Consider the following 12091-nt stretch of genomic DNA (forward strand, 5'->3'; position numbering starts at 1 on the left):
ATTAAAATGTCAAACAGTAATAAATGTTGGCAAGGATGTGGAGAAAGGCAACACTGTTGGTAGAAATGTAAATTAGTAAGCCTCTATGGAAAACAGTTTGGAGGTTTCTCAAAGAACTAAAACTGGAACTCCCACTTCACTCAGCAACCCTACTACTAGGTATCTACTCAAATGAAAGGAAATCATTCTATGAAAAAGACACCTGCACTGTATGTTCATTATGCAGTATTCGCAGTAGCAAAGTCATAGAATCAACCTAAGTGTCCAACGATGGTTAATTAGATAAAGAAAATGTGGTATCTTTACACCATGGATTCCACACAGTCATAAAAATAATAAAATAATACGTTTCTCGGCAACATGGATAGAACTGAAGGCCATTATCCTAAGTAAAATAATCCAGAAATCGAAAGTCAAATACCACATGTTCTCAATTATAAATGGGAACCAAACAGTGGGTATACATGGAGATAAAGATGGCAACAACAGACACTGGACACTCTGAAAGTGAGGACAGAGGCAGGAGAACAAGGCTTAAAACCTGCACACTGGGTACCATGTTGATATTCAGGTGATGGGCGTACTAGAAGCCACAACCCCACCACAATGTAGTGTATCCATGTGACAAAACTGGACATATAACCGCTATAAAAATTTTAACAATTAAAATTAAAAACAGGAAAAGAAAAAAAGTAGTATCTATAAAGTTAGTCACTGAGGAAGGAGAGGAGATGTATGGCCGTTCAGGCAGGCAGGGGCTAGCATTCACAGAGAGGAAGCTATCCCCAGGGGCTTCTGTGAAGCGAGGGATGCAGACCATCTCCTGTGAGCTGCGTGTGCCTGTGTGCACTGCAGGGCTTGCCTTCTCCGCTACATCAGAAACTTTGTGAAACAGGAGCCCTGACTTTACAGATCACTACCACTCATCTCATAAAACACTGTGCAGGTTTAGAGTAAAAATTCAGTACATTCTTACAGATGGACATAATCATATGAGGGAAAGCAACAGCCAACCCACAAAGAAAAAAATCTACCATAAATAATACAGTAGTAGGTGGGGAAAGACGGAAAGTGAGATGTTAAAATAATGATGTAGAATAGAGATTTGTATCATATTTGTTAAAGGAAGTCTAGTGGCATGGAGGTTACAAAACATCAACTGATGAGCGAGGTTTAGAATCTGGAAGACTTGGGAACCCTCCTTTCCTCCATCTGCATCTTATTACTAACAGGACACGTACACACATGCACATACACACGCACATGCACACACACGGGCACATACACACAGACATACGTATGCACACACACACATTAAGGTTGAACACAGATGAGTGCCAGCCATAGCAATCCCAAATTTATTTTAGCCTACTTGGCAAAATCAAAAGTTCCCCACTTAAAATCCTCCCTTAATATGCTTATTTTTTTATCTCAGTAAAATTTTATTTCTAGAAATTTTTCTGAAGGCAAATAGCCTGGATCTGTGAAAAAATTTATCCGCCGGGAATTTAAAGACACTATTATAGTTAGTAATGAAAAAAATCACAAAGACTTATACGTTAAACAAGTGATTGGTTAAAAATAATAATATGGAGCCTATTGGAGGGTGGAGGTGGGAGGAGGAAGAGCATCAAGAAAAACAACTAATGGGCACTAGACTTAATTCCTGGGTGATGAAGTAACGTGTACAACAAACCCCCATGACACAAGTTTACCGATGTAACAAAACTGCACATGTTCACTTGAACTTAAAAGTTAAAAAAAATCCATTTAGCAATTATTTTTAATTGAATTATGTCAGCATAGAACTGTGTTCACAAGATAATATGAAGTCAAAAAGAAAGTAAAAGTATTTAGAATGCAATGTCATTCTTTGCCAGGTCATGATCTGGGAGGGAGAAATTATACATGGTTGTAATTTTTCTTCATTTTATAAATATTTTCAAGAATTTTTTTATCCCGCCAGTTTCATTCTCCTAACATATTTGGCACCATTTGAATATGTTTTATTTAGTTGGGTTATTTTTTTTGCTTATTTTCTAGTATCTTCCTTCTAAAGTGACATCTCTGCACAAACCGGGATTTTAGTGACTTTTCTCACACTCCTTCCGAGTTACCGAAGAGCGTGTAATTTAAACAATTGCTGAATATAAAAGGTTTTGCTTTGTTTTTGTTACTCATATCATTACTACTGTACTTAAAAAAAAAACTAAAAATGAGAAAAATTGTAAAAAAAAAAAAAAGTCCAAATGCATAAAATAGGTAACATATTAAAAGGTATATATATATATATATATACACACACACATGTGTGTGTGTGTATATATATATATATAAAATCACCACATCTAAGACCTGTAAAACTTACTGAGCTCCAAAGAAAATAGGTATTTACACCTCCCTGTATCTTAAACCATATAAACATACACATCTTACTCATAGAAAACAAAAGAAAAACAAACAAGTAAAAATATTTTTTCACCTGGCCAGGCACAGTGGCTCATGCTTGTAATCCCAGCACTTTGGGGGGCCGACGCAGGCGGATCACAAGGTCAGGAGTTCGAGACCAGCCTGGACAACACAGTGAAACCCTGGTTTTACTAAAAATACAAAAATTAGCTAGGCGGGTTGTAGGCGCCTGTAATCACAGCTACTTGGGAGGCTGAAGCAGGAGAATTTCTTGATCTCGGGAGGCAGAGGCTGCAGTGAGCCAAGATTATGCCACTGCACTCCAGCCTAGGTGACAGAGCTAGACTCCATCTCAAAAAAAACAAAAACAGACAAACACATTTTTAAACCTTTTTGTCATGAATACTAACGTTCATTCTTTTGAGTATATTCTGGGTATACAATCATTAAAGTTCTGTCTTTTTAAGCTACTTTTATTTTATGTGACTTATAGTTGTATATGTTTTGGGGGTACATGTGATATTTTGGTATGTGTATATGATGCATAATGATCAAACAGTGCAACTAGGATACTCACTTCAAACATGTATCTTTCTTTGTGTTTGGAAGATTAAAATTCTTCTCTTACAGCTATTTTGAAATATACAATAAATTATCATTAACTATAATTTTCCGACTGTACTATTGAATACTAGAATTTTTTCCTTCTCCCTAACTTAAGCAACTTTTATTTAGACAAAACAAAAAACTGAGTAAATCCTGTAAACTTTTCTCCCAGGATGTTACCCGAATTTTTTGTCTTCCTCGGTGTCCATAAATAACTCCTACACAAGTCTAGACATTCATTCACTCACACCTGCTAAATAGTTGCGGGTCTATTGTCTACAGCTGTGACATCATTCTTTACCTCTTTAATGCTTTACCTTGTACACTGATGAGGGATTAGTCTTCCTAGAAATACTGGCTCCACAGTGTAGTGTGTGTGTGTGTGTGTGTGTGTGTGTGTGTGTGTGTGTAAAATTCCTGTTTGCAAGCAAATCGAAAGCATGGACCTTGTTTTCTATTTCATTTCTCACTTCCAAGAGGAGGCGGTAAAAATAAATCCATTTAGTTCCAAAAGTTAAGAATTGGGGTGTTATAAGAAAATCAATTCAGCAGAAAGAGGAGAATGTACGTGCCCCTGCGGCAGAAAAACCAACCAACCAAACAAACAAAAACTACAACTGATCTTGAAAAGGGTGATGACAGAGGGGTGAGAAGGAAGCTGTCACCAAAGCCCAACTCGGTTTATGAAAAAAGTTGCAACTATGAAGCAGCAGTAACGGGGAAGGCATTAACAATGAAATGGCTGACACACAGAGATAAATATGTTGGAGAGTTGACAAGGACACAATAATGAATCAACACCATAAGACTGACGATGAATAGCTAAGAAACGCTGGGCTGAATACCTAGGTGATGGGAAGATCTGTGCAGCAGACCACCATGGCACACATTTACCTATGTCACAAACCTGCACGTCCTGCACCTGTACCCCGAACTTAAAATAAATGTTGGGAAAAAAATAAAGACTCTACTTAACTCTATAGTGCAGGTTAGCAAAAAAAAGAAAAGAGAGAAAGAAAAGAAAGATAGATTAATGATAACAGCCAAGATGAACTAAGGGATCTGTCAAGGCAAGTTGGCCTGGCATCCTCATTTGCCCAGTGGCATGTGAGAAAAGTGAACAGGGCAGTTAGGCAGAGCCACTGTGGCTTTGCACTGGGAAAGGGCTGATTGAATGAGGGTGAGGCTCCCTTCGGTGTTATGGGCAAGGGTGGTGTGTCTAATCTCTGCTTCTCTACCAATCTGTGAATCCCCTCATTAAGTAAAAAGTCTACTGAACCGTATCTATTCTGACTGCATTTCAAAATGTCTTACACCAATATATACAACATAGATTTCTATCTTAACCTTCAAATACTTCAAATGCAAATGAATGCCTCTTCTTCATCTCTCCGAATTTGTTACTTCAAGTTCTGAAAAAAATCCGTTGAATCATAAAAGAAGTTAAAGCTCCTTCCCTAAAAACAGATCTGATAAACATATCAGGATTTTCTTGCAAGCATTAAGTTTAAAGCAATTTTTCTTATTTTATTTTAGATATTAGAAGTTGCTCATTAAGAAAGATGTAGTGGGAACACACAAATTGCTGTGACTAATTACGTATCCCTGAGACATCTCTCAAATCTATTTTTTTTCCTCCCCAAATGTCATGCCAGCATCCTGATTTTGTTTCATATCATCTTTCATAGTTACAATAAGGCTCTGGATTTTCCTGCTTCCAGTTTTGTGCCATCCTGATGCAGACCAATCTTCCCAATGTATACATATTCTCATGCCATTCCTTTCATCAATATAATACACTGACAACCCATTTCCTTTGAGAATAAAACTTAAACTATTTGCCTGTCATACAGGGCCCTGTTTATATTTGCTGACCCTAGTCATTTAAAATAAGCAGAAAAAGAAGGAGGAGGAGAAGAAAGAGAGGGAAAAGATGGAGGAGAGAAGGAGAAGGAGTGGAGGAGAACAACAAAGAGAGGAGAAAGGAAAGTGGGGAGAAGACAAGGAACAGGAGGAGGGGGAAGAGGAGGGGGATAGGAAAAAGGAGGATGAGGAGGAGGAAGAGCTGAGAAAAAGAATAAAAAGAAGATGGAGGACTTAGTACTTGGCAGATAACATTCTAGGTGCTTTAAATCAATTATATATTCATCACAACAAAACTTAAAGGTGGATAGAGTTAATACAAAAGGAAATACAAATGGACCCAGGATATACAGCCATCCATTCGCTTCCCTAAATCCCACACACTATCAGTGGCAGGAAGAGGATGCAGTGAGGGGTCTGGCTCTAGCAACCCCTGTACCACTCCTCCTGCACCTCCACCAGCCCCTCCTGGCGTGCTGTGAGCGTGCTCAGTCCCGGTACACCCAACCCACCCCATCTCCCTTGTCCATAGAGGATGTGAAGGTTTATTGAAAAAGAACTTAGGTTTTCAAGAAAAAAAAAAACCATTAAAAAGTGGGCAAAGATATGAACAGACACTTTTCAAAAGAAGATATACATTCAGCTAAGAAGCATATGAGAAAAAGGTCAACATCACTGATCATTAGAGAAATGGAAATCAAAACCACCATCTCACACCAGTTGGAATGGCTATTATTAAAAAGTCAAAATTTAACAGATGCTGGCGAGGTTGAGGAGAAAAAGGAACGCTTATACACCGTTGGTGGGAGTGCAAATTAGGTCAACCTCTGCGGAAGGCAGTGTGGTGATTCCTCAGAGATGTAAAGACAGAAATTCCATGTGACTCAGCAATCCCATTACTGGGTACACACCCAGAGGAATATAAATTGTTCTATCATAAAGACACATGCAGGTGTATGTTCATTGCAGCACTATTCATGACAGCAAATACATGAAGTCAAGCTAAATGCTGATCGATGGTAGACTGGATAAAGAAAATGTGGTATATGTATACCATGGAATACTATGCAGCCATACAAAAAGAATGAGGTTTTGTCCTTTGCAGGAGCATAGACGAAGCTGGAGGCCAGTATCCTTAGCAAACCAGCCTAGGAGCAGAAAACAATATACTGCATGTTCTCACTTCTAGGTGGGCACCAAATGATGAAAATACATGGACACAAAGAGGGAAACAACAGTCACTAGGAACAACTGGAGGGTCCAGGGTGGGAGGAGGCAGAGGATCAGAAAAAAAAAAACTGTTGGGCACTAGGCTTAACACCTGGGCAATCAAATAATCTGTACAACAAACCACCATGGCACAAATTTACCTATTTAGCAAACCTGCAAGTGTATCCCTTAACCTAAAATAAAAGCTTCAAAAATAAATATATATATATACATGAAGACATAAAAAGTAAATAAAGAACAAAAGAAGGAAGGAAGGAAGGGAGGGAGGGGGAAGGAGAAGGGGGGAAGGGAGTGAAGGGGAAGGAGGAGGAGAGGGAAGGGAAGGGAAGGGAAGGAAAGAAAGAAAATGCCTATAATACCTGTCCTCTGGTATCAGCTCACATTCCCAGCCTTATTTACCGGCAATATTCCCAAGCAATGCACCTGTACAAAAAGACTGGTTATTTCCCCTCCTCCCATTCCTGGAATGTAAGCCCTTCCTCCACTTCCCCGCAATCTCTCCCCCCGCTCTCCTCACACCCTCTGCTACTTGCCCTTCTTAAACATCCTCTGTGTATCTGTCACTTTTTGCTGTATTAAGTGATCCTGCCTTCTCCTCATAGAGTAGGACTCTTTATCCTCATCAATGTGCCTCATCACTCTCCTTCTTCCTCCCACACATCATGAGTGCTCAATGTTTAGGACGGGTCCGCCATGGACGCCAGAGATGGAAACCCATCAATGACTGTGCAGGCATCTGGCATTTGTGGGAACTCATCTGATGCCTTAGAAAAGTGGACACTGACAGAAGCGACTATTAGAATTACATGTGTTTCTGAGTATTGATTTACTTAATATATTTTAAAATAATTTTATAATTTCCATTATAAATATATAATAAAACATAAACTTATAATGAAATACTTGAAAATTCCTATGAAAGTGTTTTTGAGGGTTATATACTACTGATATTCACTTGCCCAATAAAACAATGTTCTGGATGTTTGAGTAATCGAAGTTTCTTTACTCAGCAGAACACCTGTCAGATACATGTGTGCTGTTGTCAATGGCAGGATTTCCTTTTTATAGCTGAGTAATATTTTATTGTGCATGCATACTACACCTTGAGTCTATACAGTTTTTATTTGTCAATTATACACCAATAAAGCTGGAAAAAAAGGAAAACGAAACAAGGAACAAACCAATAAGATGCACTAATGTTTTGGGATTTTTTAAATCCTCAAAGATTTTAATGAGCTTTAATAGCAACAGAAGTATTCAACAAGAAGCTCAAATTAGAATCAGTAGCTGAAATTATGTCACCACAGAATGTATTTAAAATGTGTGCGTATATATCTATGTATTTATCTATATATGTATTTGAGAACTATATAACAGAAATTTTGAACTTCAAACACACACCTCTCATTCCAGCTGATATATTGCGTATGTGTGTATATACAGGTGTGTTTATCTATGCATGTATATATATATTATATGCATGCATGCATACATTTATACATAAAAGAAGTTAGTAGAAGGCAGGTCTCCCACGATATATTCAATCTTTCCAATGAAGACCCTGGGGATAAACTTTATAAAATCAGTCAGTAGAAGGCAGGTCTTCCATGACATATTTAAGCTTTCCAATGAAGACCCCAGGGATAAACTTTTGAGAGAATTTTATCTTAATTACTATAACACAAATCTCACAATATATATTACTCTCTCAAGAATTCTGATTGCAGGACTCATCAAGAGTTCTGAAAATAGCTGGATTGTCAAATGTGTCTACAATAAAACATATTTAGAAATATCACATTACTATATTACTTTGCATTGACTTTCTACCACAATACCCTGGAATGAGTCGTTCCAATTGTTTAAAAATCTGCTTCTCCACTAAAGGAATCTTCTTGAGAGACCTTTCATTTTATAATTTCCTGTGTAGAAGATGCTAGTTTCCTCTAATAGTTTTAGATTTTCTAATGACAGATATTTCATGTTCCTTTTGACATGATATAGCACGATACCATGTCATGTGCATTACTAGGAGAGATGCTAAGCTTCCACCATTAATTATTTTGTATGAGGAGTTTTACATAAATACTTGCGATAAACTGACCCAAGGCACTTGGTTACACAACAGTCGAAGTCGAAATAAGACTAGGAAAGAGTATGAATCAGAGAGGATTAAATGTTTCAAAAAAAGAGAAGAATGTATTGACTAATAGATAATTGGCGTTGGAAACTGACTTTAGTTTTCTGTCCTATCTTGTTTCTTAAAGTTCGCAGACCAGGTCAAACATACAAACCGAAGTGTGCAAATTCTTCCTATCCAAAATGCTCCATCAATGCTTCTGGCAAGAAGTCATTGCCTGGAAACTTTTATGTAAGTGTTCTTTTCTCTCATGTTCAATACGTAATACGCTTTCATCAACGTGCACTTAATTGAGAAATCCACTTACTTGGAATGTCTCCCAAGGAATCAAATTAAGCCTAATTATACTTAATGGCAATGGCTGCTGCTTAATTTGGATGGTAATTCTGCTTAATTGAGATGCCTTCAGGTGTCTAAGTGGTGCTCTGCTAAGAGTATTGGTTGTGCGGTTATGTCAACGTGGAATACCTTGTTTCTTCTCTGAACATTTCTCCGAGATAAATGACAAAGGGCAAATAATTTCTGAAGCAATATAACACAAAATAACTGAAATTTAATGTGTTAGTTGTTAACTCCTCACAATCAAGAAAATATATACAATGTCTGTGTAAGTGTGCACGAAGATGAGAGAGAAAAAATAAACTTCTAAAAGGAGAGAAGAGAACTGTATAAACCCTAAGCTGCCTAAATTCATTATTGGTCATTTTATGTTTTGGACAAGTTTAAAAGTCCACTTTAAAAAAATGAAAGAACATACATCGTGAGTTTTAATGGATGGTAGCCATAAAACTAAAGTAAAAGGAAGACAGTGTGATTTGAATCACATCATACGCAAAAGATATACTAGTGTTAATTCCAACCTCTTTCCTTGGCGTCTGGCTTGCCTGGATGTGATGGACACCACTGATCGCCACACACTAGCCATCGGCTCCTCTTCCTGGCTTCTAGATATTTCTTTCCTTGGCAGCGTGGGAACTGAACCACAGGCATTTGACCCAATGGGATATGAAGGAAGTTAGCAAGACATTCTAGGAAGCATGTCTTCCATCTCTAGCCAAACATGCCTCATTTCATTACATATGACCCGATCTGGAACTAAAGCCTCGGATGGTTGCAGATGCCTTGAGAACTGAGGGGAGATTTTGTCTCCGCTCTGGAGAGTGGGGTTTAAGGTAAACCCCAAAAGTTTGGGGGTTACCTTATTTTACATAACAAAGGGGCAGGAAAAATGTCAAACACCTGAGCTGCAATGATACCACAGAGCTACTGAATACAACCTGGACGCTCCCTGACTCTGCCCCTTTGTTATGTAAAATAAGGTAACCCCCAAACTTTTGGTTTTCAGTTGGCTCTCCTGTTACTTACAGCCAAAAATATCCTATTGAGGTAGCAAATAACCTGCTCTTTCATTTATTTATGGTGGAAAGCAAGCAAGCTAATAAAGCGTTCTCACAGTGCAGTGGGATGACAGGAAGTTTCACTTTCCTGGATCTTGATTTCCCCTCTGTCAAGTTGTAAAAGGTTTAAACAATAGGAACTCAAAGCTTCTTTTTAGATAGAATTTCAATTATTCTAGTATGTGTAGGAAAATCATATATAAACTAAAATGTGCTATAGGCACATCTTTCATATAGAATAAAAATATTTATGATTATTGATGTGCAATCTGGATTTAAATGAATTTTGAAAGTACCAGAAAGATGTTAATCAATTCCCTTGAAGACTTAGCTTGGTGGCAGCGTTTTCCCATGGAAACCGTGGGTATTCCACTCCAGGGCAAAACACTTCAGTCTTTTAAAACTCTGTAATGGCACTTACGGGTGGAAGATCATTCTCACTACAGTTGAGGCAAAATTTACCTCCAATTGACTTTGAGAGAAAAACAACGCCATCAACAAGGCCTTCTTGGACTATGGTCTGCTTTCTGCATGCTGTCATCCTAATGTCTGGTTTCTTCGGCTAACAACACATCTGTGAATTCTAACTGTGCCTCTGCCCATTCCATGGACTTGGATGGAGAGTAAGCACCTCACTATCCCTGTGCCTAATGCCACACACCTCTCCTACATAAAGAAATTGGTCCCTGAAGTCTGTTCCCTGGTTAAGGTATAGAGAACATACACTGTTCTGAACTGGAAAGATTTTGAGAATGCAGTAGAGGCATTATTGGTAACTGTTCAAGGCAGCAGAGATTTACCAAGACTCCTCTGCGAAAGTAGCAGGAATGCCCACCTGCCTCAGGCTCTGCCTCTCACCCACGGTGTCATCTGCCTCTCTCCTGTTTCCCACACCCACAGCACCTACTGGAGGCCGCTGCAGGGGGAAGCCGGCAGGGGTGTAAGGTCCGAGAGAATACGATGTTCCTCCCTCCCCATGCCCCGGGGTCCCGTGTTCCTCCTCCGCAGGCCCCGGGGTCCCGTGTTCCTCCTCCCCACGCCCCGGGGTCCCGTGTTCCTCCTCCCCATGCTCGGGGTCCCGTGTTCCTCCTCCCCATGCCCCGGGGTCCCGTGTTCCTCCCTCCCTGCGCTGGGAGGTCTACAGTCTTGCTGAGTCTTCATCTGAGACAAGTCTGGGGTGATTTCCCTGCACCACGCCATGGCATCTGCTCTGTTTCAGACCTTACCATCTTTCATCTGAAGTACTGTATTAGATTCCAAACTCTGCCTCTCATGTCTCCTTCTTTTATTATTATTATTATTATTATTATTATACTTTAAGTTCTAGGGTACATGTGTATAACGTGCAGGTTTGTTACACATGTATACTTGTGCCATGTTGCTGTGCTGCACCCATCAACTCATCAGCACCCATCAACTCGTCATTTATATCAAGTATAACTCCCAATGCAATCCCTCCCCCCTCCCCCCTCCCCATGATAGGCCCCGGTGTGTGATGTTCCCCTTCCCGAGTCCAAGTGATCTCATTGTTCAGTTCCCACCTATGAGTGTTTGGTTTTCTGTTCTTGTGATAGTTTGCTGAGAATGGTTTCCAGCTGCATCCATGTCCCTACAAAGGACACAAACTCATCCTTTTTTATGGCTGCATAGTATTCCATGGTGTATATGTGCCACATTTTCTTAATCCAGTCTGTCACTGATGGACATTTGGGTTGATTCCAAGTCTTTGCTATTGTGAATAGTGCCACAATAAACATACGTGTGCATGTGTCTTTAGAACAGCATGATTTATAATCCTTTGGGTATATACCCAGTAATGGGATGGCTGGGTCATAAGGTACTTCTAGTTCTAGATCCTTGAGGAATCGCCATACTGTTTTCCATAATGGTTGAACTAGTTTACAATCCCACCAACAGTGTAAAAGTGTTCCTATTTCTCCACATCCTCTCCAGCACCTGTTGTTTCCTGACTTTTTAATAATTGCCATTCTAACTGGTGTGAGATGCTATCTCATTGTGGTTTTGATTTGCAATTCTCTGATGGCCAGTGATGATGAGCATTTTTTCATGTGTCTGTTGGCTGTACGAATATCTTCTTTTGAGAACTGTCTGTTCATATCCTTTGCCCACTTTTTGATAGGGTTGTTTGTTTCTTTCTTGTAAATTTGTTTGAGTTCTTTGTAGGTTCTGGATATTAGCCCTTTGTCAGATGAGTAGATTGCCAAAAATTTCTCCCATTCTGTAGGTTGCCTGTTCACTCTGGTGGTAGTTTCTTTTGCTGTGCAGAAGCTCTTTAGTTTAATTAGATCCCATTTGTCAATTTTGGCTTTTGCTGCAATTGCTTTTGGTGTTTTAGACATGAAGTCTTTGCCCATGCCTATGTCCTGAATGGTACTACCTAGGTTTTCTTCTAGGGTTTTTATGGTGTTAGGTCTAACATTTAAGT

General features: G+C 39.2%; 1 protein-coding gene across 1 annotated transcript in view; it reads right to left on the reverse strand.

Moving 5' to 3' along the window:
- The window catches only part of CSMD1 (CUB and Sushi multiple domains 1), a 2034615-nt gene that overhangs the window by 597636 nt on the left and 1424888 nt on the right, over positions 1-12091 (reverse strand). The gene's annotated exons all lie outside the window — the stretch shown is intronic.

Source organism: Macaca mulatta, chromosome 8 (genome assembly GCF_049350105.2).
Source record: "Macaca mulatta isolate MMU2019108-1 chromosome 8, T2T-MMU8v2.0, whole genome shotgun sequence".
Classification (NCBI taxonomy): Eukaryota; Metazoa; Chordata; class Mammalia; order Primates; family Cercopithecidae; genus Macaca; species Macaca mulatta.